General features: G+C 42.1%; 1 protein-coding gene across 4 annotated transcripts in view; it reads right to left on the bottom strand.

Moving 5' to 3' along the window:
* Window positions 1–15,418, bottom strand: part of bbs9 (Bardet-Biedl syndrome 9) — a 448,663-nt gene that overhangs the window by 336,612 nt on the left and 96,633 nt on the right. The window lies entirely within an intron of this gene.

The raw sequence follows: 15,418 nt of genomic DNA, 5'->3' as shown, positions 1-15,418 counted from the left end.
GCCACCACCAGGTGGCGCCCCGGTGCCTGAAGAACCGTGGAGCCCAGCACTTCCGACCACACCAGGAAGCGCTGGGGGGGGGGAAGAAAAATGGGGACACCCGTAGGGCTTCCGGGTGCGCAGTCGGCACTTATCCGGGGTGATATAAAAGGGGCCGCATCCCTGCATTCGAGGGCGGAAGTCAGGTGGAAGATGACGGAACTGGAGAGAGGACTGGAGGCGGCCAGAAGAAAGGCATTTGGGACTGTGTAAAAGGCCCGGACTTCTGGGGATTCGGTGCTGGAGGCACTGGGTTTGTGCACTGCTACACTTGTAAATATTGTAAATAGTTGTGGTTAATAAACGTGTGTTGGGTGGAAGAAATAATGTCCGTCTGTCTGTGTCCGGGTCCTGTTCCACAGTGGCGTAGTCAACAGGATTCTCTGTCTGTTCCAAGACAGGGACCAACAGTAACAAAACATTATTCTGTGGACAGCCCGGCGCAGCAGCGGACCCCGCACACTTGCTGCCTGCGCTTGGGAAAGCAGATCATAACCTGGTTCTGCTTCAGCCTCAATACAAACCAAGAGTGAGGGCGCTACCTACAACCACACGCTCATTCAGGAAGTGGTCCCCTGAGGCAGAGTAGGCTCTGAGAGACTGCTTTGGAACTACAGACTGGGATATATTGCTGGGGTCACCTAGTGAGAACATTGAAGAGGCTGTTGAATGCACAACTGACTACATCAACTTCTGTATGGACATTGTAGTTCCAGTAAGAACAGTACGCTGCTATGCTAACAACAAGCCATGGATTACAAGTGACATCAAAGGCCTTTTGAACCAGAAGAAAAGGGCTTTTAAAGGTTGTGATCAGCATGAGCTCAAGCGCGTGCAGAAGGAACTCCAAGTCCAGCTCAGGGCGGCGAAAGAGCAGTACAGGAGAAAGCTGGAGCAGAAGTTGCAGAACAACAGCATGAAGGAAGTGTGGGATGGGATGAAGATTATCACTGGCTGCAGCTCGAAGCGGAGTGCCGCCATCAAGACAGACGTGGAGAGAGCAAACCAAATTAACAACTTCTTTAATAGGTTTGATCATCCTAACCCACTCTCACCTCGGAGTACTGCATCCTCCAACCATCCTTCTGCTGATACCAGCATAGGTGAGACATCCCCACCCACAATTACAGCAGCCCATGTAAGCAGAGAGCTGAAAAGACTTCGTGCCAGCAAAGCAGCGGGTCCAGATGGTGTATCGAACGACTGCTGAAGGCCTGTGCGTTGGAACTGGGGAGTCCTCTACAGCGCATCTTCAACCTGAGCCTGGAACAGGGGAGAGTCCCAAGGCTTTGGAAAACATCTTGTATCACCTCTGTCCCAAAGGTATCACGTCCTAGTGAGCTAAATGACTTCCGGCCTGTTGCTCTGACGTCACATCTGATGAAGACCATGGAGCGGCTGCTGCTTCACAACCTGAGGCCAAAGGTCCGCCACACCCTCGACCCTCTGCAGTTCGCTTACCAGGAGAAGGTGGGAGCGGAGGATGCCATCATCTATATGCTACACCGATCCCTCTCCCACCTGGCAGTGGTGCTGTAAGAATTATGTATTTGGACTTCTCTAGCGCCTTCAACACCATCCAACCTCTGCTCCTTAGAGACAAGCTGACTGAGATGGGAGTAGACTCACACCTGGTGGCATGGATTGTGGACTATCTTACAGACAGACCTCAATATGTGCGTTGTGGACACTGGCCCGGACACAGACAGGCAGACATGTTGTTCATCACCCAACACACTGTTTATTTACAAATATTTACAAACTTCGTGCACTCACAACCCCAGTGCCTCTTGCACCGATTCCCCCAAGTCCAGACCTCACAGTCTCTGTGCCTCTCTCTCCTGGCCGCCTCCAGTCCTCACTCTAGCTCCGTCCTCTTCCACCCGACATCCGCCAATGACTGGAGGGAGGCGGCCCCTTATATACAGCTCCCGGATGAGCACCAGGTGTTCCCGGCATTCCTCCCTTGGCCACGCCCCAACGTGGCGGAAGTGCCGGCTGTCCTCCCGGCAGCTCTCCGGGTGTCTCCCAAAGTCTTCCCCCCAACACTTCCTGGTGTGGCGGAAGTGCTGGGCTCTCGGGATATTTAGGCACTGGGACGCTGCCTGGCGGTGGCCACGGGTCCCCACAGGGCTGGGCTTCCATGCCCTTTACCCGAGGCCCCCAGCATAACCAGGACGGACGCCCCCTTTCGGTCTGGAGGAGGCACAAGCCCTCCTCCAGTCCTCCTGGGCATCCCGGCCGGGGACCACAGCGTCTTGGGAACTGCAGGTCTGACATTGTGTTCAGCAATACAGGGGCGCCGCAGGGGACTGTACTTTCTCCGGTCCTGTTCAATCTATATACATCAGACTTCCAATATGACTCGGAGTCTTGTCATGTGCAAAAGTTCGCTGATGACACTGCTATTGTGGGCTGCATCAGGAGTGGGCAGGAGGAGGAGTACAGGAACCTAATCAAAGACTTTGTTAAATGGTGTGAGTCAAACCACTTGCATCTTAACACCAGCAAAACAAAGGAACTGGTGGTGGATTTTAGGAGGCCCAGGACCCTCATGGACCCTGTGATCATCAGAGGTGACTGTATGCAGAGGGTGCAGACCTATAAATATCTGGGAGTGCAGCTGGATGACAAATTGGACTGGACTGCTAATACTGATGCTCTATGTAAGAAAGATCAGAGCAGACTATACTTTCTGATAAGGTTGGCATCCTTCAACATCTGCAGTAAGATGCTGCAGATGTTCTACCAGACGGTTGTGGCGAGTGCCCTCTTCTTCGCTGGTGGTGTGCTGGGGTGCAGCATAAAGATGAAAGACGCCTCACGCCTGGACAAACTTATTAAGAAGGCAGGCTCTATTGTAGGAGTAAAGTTGGACAGTTTAACATCTGTGGCAGAGCGACGGGCATTAAGAAAACTCCTGTCAATCATGAATAATCCACTGCATCCACTGAACAGTGTCATTTCCAGGCAGAGGAGTAGCTTTAGTGACAGACTTTTGTCACTGTCTTGCTCCACTGACAGACTGAGGAGATCGTTCCTCCCCCACACTATTCGACTCTTCAATTCCACCCGGGGGAGTAAATGCTAACGTCATTTTTTTTACTATTTAATTTAATATTGTTTCTTTGTATCAGTATACTGCTGCTGGATTATGTGAATTTCCCCTTGGGATTAATAAAGTATCTATCTATCTGTCTTTTCACAAAACAGTGAAAGGTAAGGTGGCCCAATCTGATGTAACAGACTCATTCAGGTCCTAAATGTTTAGCTTTTCAAAGAATTGACACGTTTAGTCAATTAATATACACGTTATAGATGTAAGCGCAAGCATTACAATGTGCAAGCATTGCGGTTAGGGCTTTGCACTTACCCTTTGTTCGTGGGTTCAAGTCCTGGGACTGACACTTTGTGACCCTGAGCAAGTCACTTCACCTGTCTGTGCGGAGCGGGTTCATCGGGCATAATAAATCTAATTAGTAGTAACTCAATGTTATGTTGCATAAAGACATCAATCGTAAATGTTTCTTGCCCCGTCCATTTCCTCTGAAGATCACATGAACAACCAATGTAGTTCACACGCAGAACCGATATAGTTCATACAGAGAGTTGCGATAGGGTGCGCACATATAACCAATATGTTTCATACGCGAAACCGACATAGTGCACACATACAACCAACGGAGTTCAAGCACAAAATCGGCAGGTTACCCACATGAAACCAGTATAAGACGTGCATGAAACCAATAAAGTGCATGCGCAAATCCACTGTTAGACCGTCACAGAACACAAGCCAATATAGTTCATACGCAAACCAATAACATTTAACCGAAAATCAATGCAGTTCACTTACAAACCAATAACAAACGTACTGAAAGCAGTGATATACACACGCAAATCAATATAGTTCATATGCTAACCAGTGGTATGCACGTACAAACGGATATAGTTCACGCACAAACCGATAATATACGGACACGAACCAGTATAGTTCATATGAATGAAACCAATATTGCAAGCAGGCAAACCAATTAAGTATGTACGCAAACCGATAGTAAATATTCATAAACCAATAGTGTTCACACGTAAACCAATAGATTACACACAGAAATATATGATTTATGGCCTGTTTGGCCCTTCATAGTTAGCAGCCACCTGGCTCTCATCTTTGGAGCAATCATGCTCGTAGCTCAAAGCAAGGTGGAGGGGTGGCAGTAATTGCTAGATCGGAGTTGAACATCAAAAGAATCCCAATTGACTGTCCATTGTCTTTCGAGTGCCTGGCGCCTAAACTAATAACAAAATCTGGTCATGTCTTATTTATTGTTGTCTATCATCCTCAAAAATAAAATGGGTCTTTATCTGACCTGACTGATCTTTTAATCCACTTAAATTTCCTCTCCCAAAGAGTCATTCTTCTTGGCGATTTCAACATTCATACCGACACTCCCACATGTAAACTGAGAAATGAATCCCTGTCCTTGCTAGACTGTTTTGCCTTGGCACAACACATCATTCCTACCCACTGGTGGTCATATATTGGACCTGGTCTGCACATCTGGCTTATCTGTCTACACTTATATCAATGATTTGGGACTCTCTGGCCATAAAGCAGAACTTTTCACTGTCTTATTAACTCTCCCTCCTCTTATCAGTAAATGTCAAATTTCTTTCAGAAACCTTAAAAGTATTGTATCTGTCCCTCTATCCTTGCTGAATCCATTTTGATTTTTTTCTATCTTCCTGATTCCATCAAGGCTAGATAGTCTTTTTGACTACTGTGACGAAGCCCTTTATTCAGCACTAGATAAAACAGCTCTGTTAAAACATAAGGAAGTTTCCTTTAAACACACAGCTCCATGGTACATTTTAGAGTTACCATCAATGAAAGCAGCTAGCCAATGCCTTAAGAGAATGTCACATAAGACTGGCCTCCCTGTGTATATCCAGGCTTTCTCTGACCATCAAAGGGCTTACAGGGATACACTAACTGCAGCCAAAAACACACTTAATTGCAGAATAATAGAAAGTGCCCATGATAAACGAAGGGTTTTGTTTTCTATAGTTAATAAAACTACAACCTGCATCTAGCCCAACTGCCTCCTCTACTGAAGTCTGTGGAAAATTCCTCACCATGCTATAAAATCCATCATCCATTTATATTTCTCCCTGTCTTCCCATTCCATCCAGCTCCTTACTTCATTTTTACCAGTCACATCTGCATTTGTTAATGAAATGCTTTGTAAGATGAGGCTGACTACCCATGTACTGGACCCAATCCCCTCCACACTTCTTAAATCCTGCCTTCATGCCATAATCTCGACTGTTACAACAATAATAAATACATCCCTTGACACTGGCTTTGTGTCAGCCACTTTTAAAAACATATTAATTCTGTTAGATCTTAGTGCAGCATTTGACACGGTCAGACATGACATTCTGCTACCCAGAATGGAGAACATGCTGGGTATCTCTGGCAATGCCCTCCAAAGGTTTAAGTCCTAACAGACTGACATGCAAAAGTATGTTAGCCTTGGCAACTGCAGGTCCAGCTCAGTGGCAGTCACACAAGGAGTTCCTCAGGGATCTGTCCTCAGCCCTCTGCTCTTCAGTATCTATATGCTTTGCCTTGGCCATATTATTTGTAGCTTTTAACTGGGTTATCATTTTTTATGCAGATGATATTCAACTCTATTTCAATGTTAAAATGAAATTTCATCAGAGCTTTCTCAGCTCACAACTTACCTCAGTGAAATTAAAACCTGGATAGAGCGTAACTCTTTAAAATTAAACTGCAACAAAATTGAACTCCTGCAAATTGACATTAAATCACAATGTAAGAAAATAAGCTCCTTTTCATTTTCTTATTAGACCTTCTTCTAATGTAAGGAATCCTGGTATCACTTTTGATTCCTCCCTTTCTTACTCCACCCACATTAAGAAATTTTCTTACTTCCATCTCTGTAACATTTTCCATGTTTGCTCTTTCCTCTCCTTTTCAAATGCTGAGTCACATCCCGCAATGATTACTGTTACTTCCTCCCTACTGGCAGGTGCCCCTTCAAATCTTGTATCACATCTTTAGTTGATTCAAAACTCTGTTATAAGAGTCCTTACACAAACCAGCTACAGCGAGCACATCACAAATATCCTACTTCGTCTTCACTGACTCCCTATGTCATACAGGATCGAGTCTAAAATTCTATTAACAACCTACAAAGTTTTAATGGCCTTGCACCAGATTCCATCAGTGACCTTCTCCATTGCCATGCTCCTGTTCACCCACTAAGGTCCTCTGATTCTGGCAATCTTATTGTGCCGCACACTAACCTGCACTCTATTAGTGTCAGGGCCTTCAGCTGTGTAGTGTCCAGATTTTAAAATGACCTCCCAAAATTAATTAAATCAGCTGGGTCCATTCATTTGTTTAAAAAACAATTTAAAACTCAACTGTTCAGGAATGCTTTTACCTTAACCTAACACACTGCTCTTTCTTTTAGTTTACCTCTCTGTCCAGATGTGTGTGTTATACCATAAATTATGTGATTTGTTCAGGCATTTCTTTTAGCATTGAATTTAGCATTATAGTGTGGTTTATTTTTTCTTTTATTCTATTTAATGCTTTTTATATCTCCTATGTGTATTTGTTTATCATTCTATGCAAAACTATTTGTATCATTTTGTTTCAAGTGCCTTGAGCATGGGAAAGGTTCCATATAAATAAAATGTATTATTAATATTATTATTACCTTCACACAGAAATCACATTATCCCAGATCTGTTAGTTTTTAAAAGTTGTTGGATATTTGGTGACTGGTACTTTTCTCTGTGAACTGGCTGACCAGTAAGGAATCTAACAGTCACCCCTGAGCCATGTCAACCAATCTGCATGGGATAGTATAATAAAGATGCTACCCAAATACATCCAATTTCCTTATGTGCAGCAAGCCAAGATCAAAGGCAGTTACATTAGGAAAATCATCAATTGCTACAATCAGAAATGTTGCAATAAAGGCACTATCACAGAATAAATTTACCTTTGTAAACAGAAAGCACTTCATTTAATTAATATACAACTAATATGTGAGGCTCAAATTTTTGTGACTAACATTGTTGCAAAGTAACTCACGTCACTCCCCTATTCCTTTACTTTTTCAAGTAGTAGTGCGGGAAGCAGACTTCAGGGTCATAGTGTGGGTGATGGTTAGTTTCTTGCTAAGTAAGCCTAACTGATAGGGTTGTGATGGCAAATTTGGATGTTTTATACAGAATATGTAAAGGCTACTATGTACAGCAACATTGACATTTACTTGGCAAAATTATTTTTTACAAGTTCAATAGTAATGTTCTTAATATTCATTTGAAAATTCAGCTTTGAAAATTAAGTTCCAAGAGGACACTTATCTTCAAGCAACAAAGTTAAAATTAACTGTTAGAAGTTAACTGTGTCTGGCTCCTTACCAAGAATGTACATTATATTACTGCTGGTTAGACACCTGGGGCCTCGTGTATAAACAGTGCATATGCAAAGAAATGTTGTGTACACCCGTTTCCATGCACATTTCAAGATGTATAAAACCTAAACTTGCTGTAAAGCCATGCACGACAGCCTCACATGCATAAGCATTTTTCTGCTCGGTTTTGCAAACTGGCAGCACCCAGCGTCAAAGCAGTGGTACTGTTTCTGGGGTCTTTCTTTTTTAGACTCACATCCATGATGCGGGCTGTATCAAATACACCGAAATTAATTGCATATCATTTACAAATTCAAGGCACTTGATTGTAATCATTCTGTAACAATATAATGGTGCATGGAATTGCGAAACTATTCCAAATACCAAAACTGCTTTAGCATTGTTACTCTCAGTGCACCAAAGAAAGTATTTTAACCTGTTCATTGTATTTGTGTGTGGTATTACAGCTGCACAGGTTGTGTCTAGAGTGCAGAGGATTACAGCTTACAGCAGAGAATACAACTTCCAGCCCTGGAGGACATTTATAGCACACGCTCAGGAAACCCACCAGCATCTGCATGGATTCCACTCAACCATGCCACAGTCTATTTGAACTTCTCCCGCCCAGCAAATGCTTCAGAACCTTTCTTGCATGGACCTCAAAGCTCAAAGTTTCATCCCAAGAGCGATAAAAGCACATCAATCAGATAATCAAGTGTAGAATTGTTTATGCTTATAATTACTATTACCTTACTGTAAACTTACATTACAACAGTAACATTGCACAACCTGAACCACTTTATGAACCATTTGCATTATCTGCACTATATGTACATGTATATTGTACTTATGCTTTCATATTGCATATTTTCATGTTTTTATTGTATTATTTTTTATCATTTTATAGGAAAATTATTTTACGAAGGAGTCTCATTGTAACAATGACAAAAAAGGAATTAAATTCAGTTCAACAGAAGAGAGCATGCATTTACAGATGACTGGCTTCTGAGTCGATTTAAATTGCTAAGAGCTATCCTCTTGAAGCGGTGTGCTGTTAGAATACTATGATATATACAGTACTCTATATCATTTTTATGATGAATGCATTAAAGCATGTATATTAACTTTCACAAATATGTTGTTAACTTCATTTAAATAATGTATAATGTTAATAATTAAACATGTGGGGGCATGGTGGCACAGCAGTAGCAATGAGCTGGCGCCCCATTCAGGGATTGTTTCTGCCTTGCACTCTATGCTTGCTGGGACTGGAATGACCCTGGATGGAGGGATGGAATTAATTAAACATGTATGACGACAATTTTTAAATTTTCTTTATGTTTTGAGGAATCAGTGTACTAAGCTTTCAGCTGGTTTTTAATTTATTACAGACTCTTATTGTGCGGCCTTTGGTTACATGGAAAAAGAAAACCAGAAGGACAGGAATTGAGGATTGGTACGTTTGCCAGACACAGTACTGCTGCAATAAATTATTCCATCCAGGGTCATGCATATCACAGCAAGTATCTTTTGGAAGACAGGAGCAATCCCTCATTGCCACTGCTGCACCATCATACCCCCACATGGTTAATATATGTGTTAATGCATTTCATCATAAAAATATCAAGTATACATCTTAGTATTCTAAAGTGTTCAGAGATCTGTAATATCATGAATGCAATATATTTTGTGTAGCAATCACTGCCTGCACGCTCCTGTCGGTGTAAGAGAAAACACCTGTTTAAGAAGCATGTAGCAATTAATGACTAGGTCATGGAACACACAGAATACAAAGCATTTAATGAACTATTTCAGTTGCAGCGGGATTTCAGCAAAAGTGCAGCACTCATTTACACCACTGATACTTTTATCAAGTGTTTCATTCATCAGATAAATTCGGTAGCGTTTTTATGCATTGTTGATGGCAAGACTCATTGTCATAATCACATATCAGATCTAATTATTTCTTGAGATGAGACTCAAAATATAAAGTATTACTCCACTCTTTGATCACTATGTTTGACTTGTTACCTTCGCAAATACAATCACAAATTAAAATAACAGTATGACTCTAGATTGTAACTCTAAGAAACTCAAATTATTGACAACAATCAAGATCAGCTTATATGTAACTAGCAAAATACCTAACCCACTTGGTGATGATGGTACTGCATTAAAATTTTTATTAAGAAAAATTTAACCTTTTTAAACTGAGGGAAAATATGCCAATAATTATTTGTTAAGGATCTCTTTGTATACCATGTTGTCAGTTCAGCCCTCTGGTTGTAACATGACCAAGCTGTGCGCTGAGCTTACTCTTTAATCGGTTTGAGTTTCATGGTTTGTTTCAATTACAACAGTATTTGCAGGATTTGTTGTGTTGTGACATTTGGCATCTGTCAAGCGTTGTAAGCACACAACCGGTTTCATCAATAAAATCACATCCAGCTTTTGAGAGTTTAAACATTCATAAACATCAAAGTGTCCACTACTGAAATCGTCACCTGTCAATCTAAGATGTTTAAGAGGCATTGGCGGTTGTCGAAAGGTGTAAAATATTTGGCCATTTCAGTACACTTGAAAGCGACAACCGAACAATTCAGCGGCAGCCATCAACTCACATGCAGAACCATAGGTGAAGGGCTTAAGCATTTCACTCTTCTAGTGCTCCTGTGTAGTATAATTATCTCCTGTACTGTCATCAGTCCACACCTTGAACCTGTCCCAGTCATTCAATACATAACACACAATGTTCCTCCGGATATCAAGAGTGAGCCTGATATGGCCGTGCAATATGTAACACAGAGAATGGAAAAGGCAGACGCCATCTCCAGGCATGGAAACCACTCGGTAAGTGACAGTTCTTTGATCGATAGTGATCACCTCAATAGACATGTTAATGGGGGTACGGTTGGAATGATAAAGGAAATGGGTACCTGAGAAATGTAAAGTAAGTCTAAAATACCTATACAATAACTATAATTGTAATAAACAAACAATAAAACAGCGGAGAAGCCGTGGATTAAACAAAAAGGCTGTAGTTATCAGTAGGGAGACGTGAATACCGTGGCGAAGCAAGGAAGGGAATGTAGAGACGGAGCGGCCAGACGGTCTTATATAGGCAGGCAGCCAACAACGTGGGAAGCATTGGGATAGGGGACCCAACGCCACCTCACACGGTGGCCAAGCTGCAGGCTATGGACGTATATATGTACGTAAGTAGGATTCAGTTACCGTTGGGAAACCGCATACCAAATTTCTTGAAGACGGGCCCATAAGTAACAAAGACTGTTGAAAAGTTCAATATGGCGGCCAACAGTGGCATCATACCACCGAAATAAGTCGTACATTGGTTTTGGTTAGTGCAGGAAGCCGCCTACCAAATTTCGAGAAGATGGGGCCATAAATAAGAAAGTTCAACATGGTGGACGTTGTTGACCGTTATGACCGTTACGCGTAGAATTTCGAAATGAAACCTGCTTAACTTTTGTAAGTAAGCTGTAAGGAATGAGCCTGCCAAATTTCAGCCTTTTACCTACACGGGAAGTTGGAGAATTAGTGACGTTTGGAAAATTCAATATGCCGGCCGACAGTGGCGTCATACCACCGAAATAAGTAGGTACATCGGTTTTGGTTAGCGCAGGGAAGCCGCCTACCAAATTTGGTGAAGATAGGGTAAGCCTTCTACCTACACAGGAAGTTGGAGAATTAGTGACGATGGAAAGTTCAATATGGCAGCCAACAGTGGTGTCATACCAACGAAATAAATACGTACATCAGTTTCCGTTAAAAGTTCAATATGGCGGCCGACAGTGGCATCATACCACGAAATAAGTACCAAATTTCAGCCTTCTACCTACACGGGAAGTTGGAGAATTAGTGACAATGGAAAGTTCAATATGGCAGCTGACAGGTGGCGTCATACCACCGAAATAAGTATGTACATTGGTTTCGGTTAGCGCAGGGAAGCGGCCTACAAAATTTCGTGAAGATGGGGCCATAAATAAGAAAGTTCAACATGGCGGACGTTCTTGACCGTTATGCATAGAATTTCGAAATGAAACCTGCTTAAACTTTTGTAAGTAAGCTGTAAGGAATGAGCCTTCCAAATTTCAGCCTTTTACCTACACGGGAAGTTGGAGAATTAGTGAGCGTTTGGAAAATTCAATATGCTGGCCAACAGTGGCGTCATACCACCGAAATAAGAATGCAGTACATCGGTTTTGGTTAGCGCAGGGAAGCCACCTACCAAATTTGGTGAAGATAGGGTAAGCCTTCTACCTACACGGGAAGTAAAAAAATTGGGTGACGTTGGAAAGTTCAATATGGCGGCCGACAGTAGCGTCATACCATCGAAATAAGTAAGTACATCGGTTTCGGTTAGCGAGGAAGCCGCCTACCAAATTCGTGAAGATGGGGCCATAAATAAGACAGTTCAACATGGCGGACGTTGTCGACCGTTATGACCGTTACGTGTAGAATTTCGAAATGAGGGAAGTTGGAGAATTAGTGATGAGTCAGTGAGTGAGTGAGTGAGTGAGTCAGTCAGTCAGTGAGGGCTTTGCCTTTTATTAGTATAGACTAGCAAAATACCCGCGCTTCGCAGCGGAGAAGTAGTGTGTTAAAGAAGCAATGAAAAGAAAAGGAAACATTTTGAAAATAACGTAACCTGATTGTCAATGTAATTGTTTTGTCACTGTTGTGAGTGATGAGTGTTGTTGTCATATATATATATATATATATATATATATATATATATATATATACACACACATAAACATATATATATATATACATACATATACATACATACACACACACATATATAAACATATATATACATATACATACATATCTACATATATACACACACAGCTATTTCATTATCAGTGCAATACGCTGTTTGTTAAAGCAGTTGACTCCGCTCTTACGTGCAATAACAAATCAAATCATTCAGTTGTCTTTGCTCATATGTCATTTTAGAGCTGGATGCCTGGCATCTTTTTTGGCCACAAGTTCGTTTCTGTTTGGTGTGAGGTTCTGTGTTGTGGAGATTCTCAGGATGGATTGCAGGTGCTCATCAGTGAGGCGACTCCTGTGTGCTGTTTTGTTAGTCTTTATCACTGAGAAGAGCTTCTCACACATGTGCTATCAAACATGCACAAGGTTCGAGCCGCATGTAGACGGACTTTTTGTTCTTCAAAGTCACCAAAGCGCCGTGCAAACTCAGTGCGCAATAACTCTAACCGCAATAACTTGCAGCATCATAAGGTAGACTTGATTAGCGCAGTAAGTGTTGGCAAGGCAGCTGAAGCGCTGCATTATGGGATCTGTAGTTTATTGTGTTACCAGCGCTTCATATACCGGGCTTTAATAACAATAATACAGTATATAAAATGATCTCGGGCGGATATAATTACCGCCGGGCGGATGTGGCCCTGACCCTTGAGTTTGACACATATGGACTAAATAGAACTTGAAAAGATATATTTTTCAAATGTGATCGCAATTCAGATAGAGTTGGCCAGCACTACAGCCTGCATGCCTCAATGAGTCATCCTCCCTCGCTCTTACTTTTTACCGTTCATCTAATGAATACACTGAGTATGGCTTTACCAAAACAATCATTGATGGCGAATAAAGTATCCATTATTAGTATGTAGGCGGGATATATATATATATATATATATATATATACCCAGCGCAGCGGAGAAGTAGTGTGTTAAAAAGGTAGAAAAAGAAAAGGGAACATTTTAAAAATAGCGTAACATGACTGTCAATATACAGTATTTGTTTTGTGAGTGTTACTGAGTGTTGCTGTCATCAAGGATTTGATTATCATTATTTCTTTCAATCAGGTTCGTATTTGTAGGATGTGTTGTGTTCAAGTTACATTCCGTGTTTGTCAATCGTTGTAAAGATGACAGGTTTCATTCATCGATTAGTTTCTTACTGCATCAATAAACAGCTCGTCTTCTTCTTTATCTGAGACCTGACACACTGCATGCACGGGTTTTTTACACTGTCTTCCTTTAGCGGGACATTGACTTTTTCCACCGTGTGCTTTGTTTCCACAGTAGCTGCATTTATGAATATGCTTATCAGACGCTTCATATTTTTGCTGCCTTTTCAATTGTGTAATTGGTTTTGTTCAGCGCTCTTTGGAACTGTTGCTTTTATCTGTGCACTGCGTCAGTTCACGTGAGCCACTCGGTGTACTTGCATCGAAGGTTCCCAGCTGTGCTGGTGCCATCTCGTGCTATGTCCATAGCTTTATTTAATGTTACCTTAGTCCTGGCACTTAAAACTTTCTCTCGCAGTTTCGCTGAGTTTGTGTCAAACACCACCCTGACCATCTCATCTTCCTCTCCATAAGCACAGTCCTTCACCCGTGAATATTTACCCGTGGCAGTTTGCTATTGGATTGCCGCTGACGGACGGCCTTATATGGGCAGGCACTAAATTACAAACGCCAGCGGCAGCCTGTCTATGAACTTAATTTAAAGTGTAGGTTTACATCGTGCTTTGTTTCAAGTAGCAGAACTCATGAATATGGTTGTATATGTCACTTTCTTCGCTTCTTATTGTTTCGCTGCCTTCTCAATTATATAATGCATGTTTTCTTCAGCGCTTTTTTGAGGTCTTCCTGGTTTTCTATGTACTGCGTGATTACGTGGGAGGCGTGATGATGTCACACGAAACTCCGCCCCACGGCGTTGAAGCTCATCTCCATTACAGTAAATGGAGAAAAACTGCTTCCAGTTATGACCATTACGCGTAGAATTTCGATATAAAACCTGCCCAACTTTTGTAAGGAAGCTGTAAGGAATGAACCTGCCAAATTTCAGCCTTCCACCCACACGGGAAGTTGGAGAATTAGTGATGAGTCAGTGAGTGAGTGAGTCAGTGAGTGAGTGAGTCAGTGAGTGAGTGAGTCAGTGAGTGAGGGCTTTGCCTTTTATTAGTATAGATTATAAAGTGACTTCGAAAGAGGCCTTGGACACGGTAACTCCCCTAAAAACAATTATAACACATGGAAACATCCTAGTTTAATGAGGTCACTCTTGCTGTTACAATAAATTGTTACAAGATCATAGGTGCTGAGCAATAAAGCTGCATGTGTTCTGAACCACATAGTCAGTGTTAAATGCTATTTTAAAAATAGTCTTTTTCATCCCCCACTTTGACTAACAGAGGACAATATTAAAAAAGTGTCTGCCTACTTTGCTACAAGCTACGGTTTCCCTTTAAATTCTCCCGCGTGTCCAAAATTGCACTGTCCACAGTGTCCGAAGAGAAGGAACAGGGAATAGTGGTTAATCTATTGCAGTCTAAAGCAGATAGACAGGGACCTAGTTTTTTTAGGGTAATTACCCCAAACGGAGGCCACGTCTCTATCCACGCTGGAGTTTATGCATCTTTGTCAAAAGGATCCCTGTCTGTACTTTAGTACACATATGACATAAACCACCACCTACACTGGGCATGCACCTATGGCAGCAAACTTCGTTAAGGGACTGTGGTGAAAAAATTCAGAGCCTATGATGGTGCCAGTCAGCACCATGCTACTAGGTCCCACCAGAAGCCTCTTCAACCCGCACCACCGATAGTCATGACAGGAATGAGCCAAGCTGAGGACAAACACACCAAGCATGGGGATGGTGAAAAGTACTAGGGTGCTTTTATTAAAACTAATCAAAACAGTGTCCAAAAGTGTAGTGCTCAAAAATGCAATAAATAATCTATAAAAAGTCAGTGATGGTGGGGGTTAAAATTATCCCAAATTTATATCCAATAAATGAGGTTAAAAACATAGGGAGGAAACCATCTTTAAAACCCCGGTGCCCATTTAATACTTCACCTTTCCCTCTTCAGATCTAGCAGCCCAAGGAGAAGTTTCCTAACAGGCACAGACAACCATCTTC

The sequence above is a fragment of the Polypterus senegalus genome, chromosome 15 (genome assembly GCF_016835505.1).
Source record: "Polypterus senegalus isolate Bchr_013 chromosome 15, ASM1683550v1, whole genome shotgun sequence".
Taxonomy (NCBI): domain Eukaryota; kingdom Metazoa; phylum Chordata; class Cladistia; order Polypteriformes; family Polypteridae; genus Polypterus; species Polypterus senegalus.
Note: the sequence above shows the minus strand (reverse complement) of the source record. Positions and strands in the feature narration are given on the sequence as shown.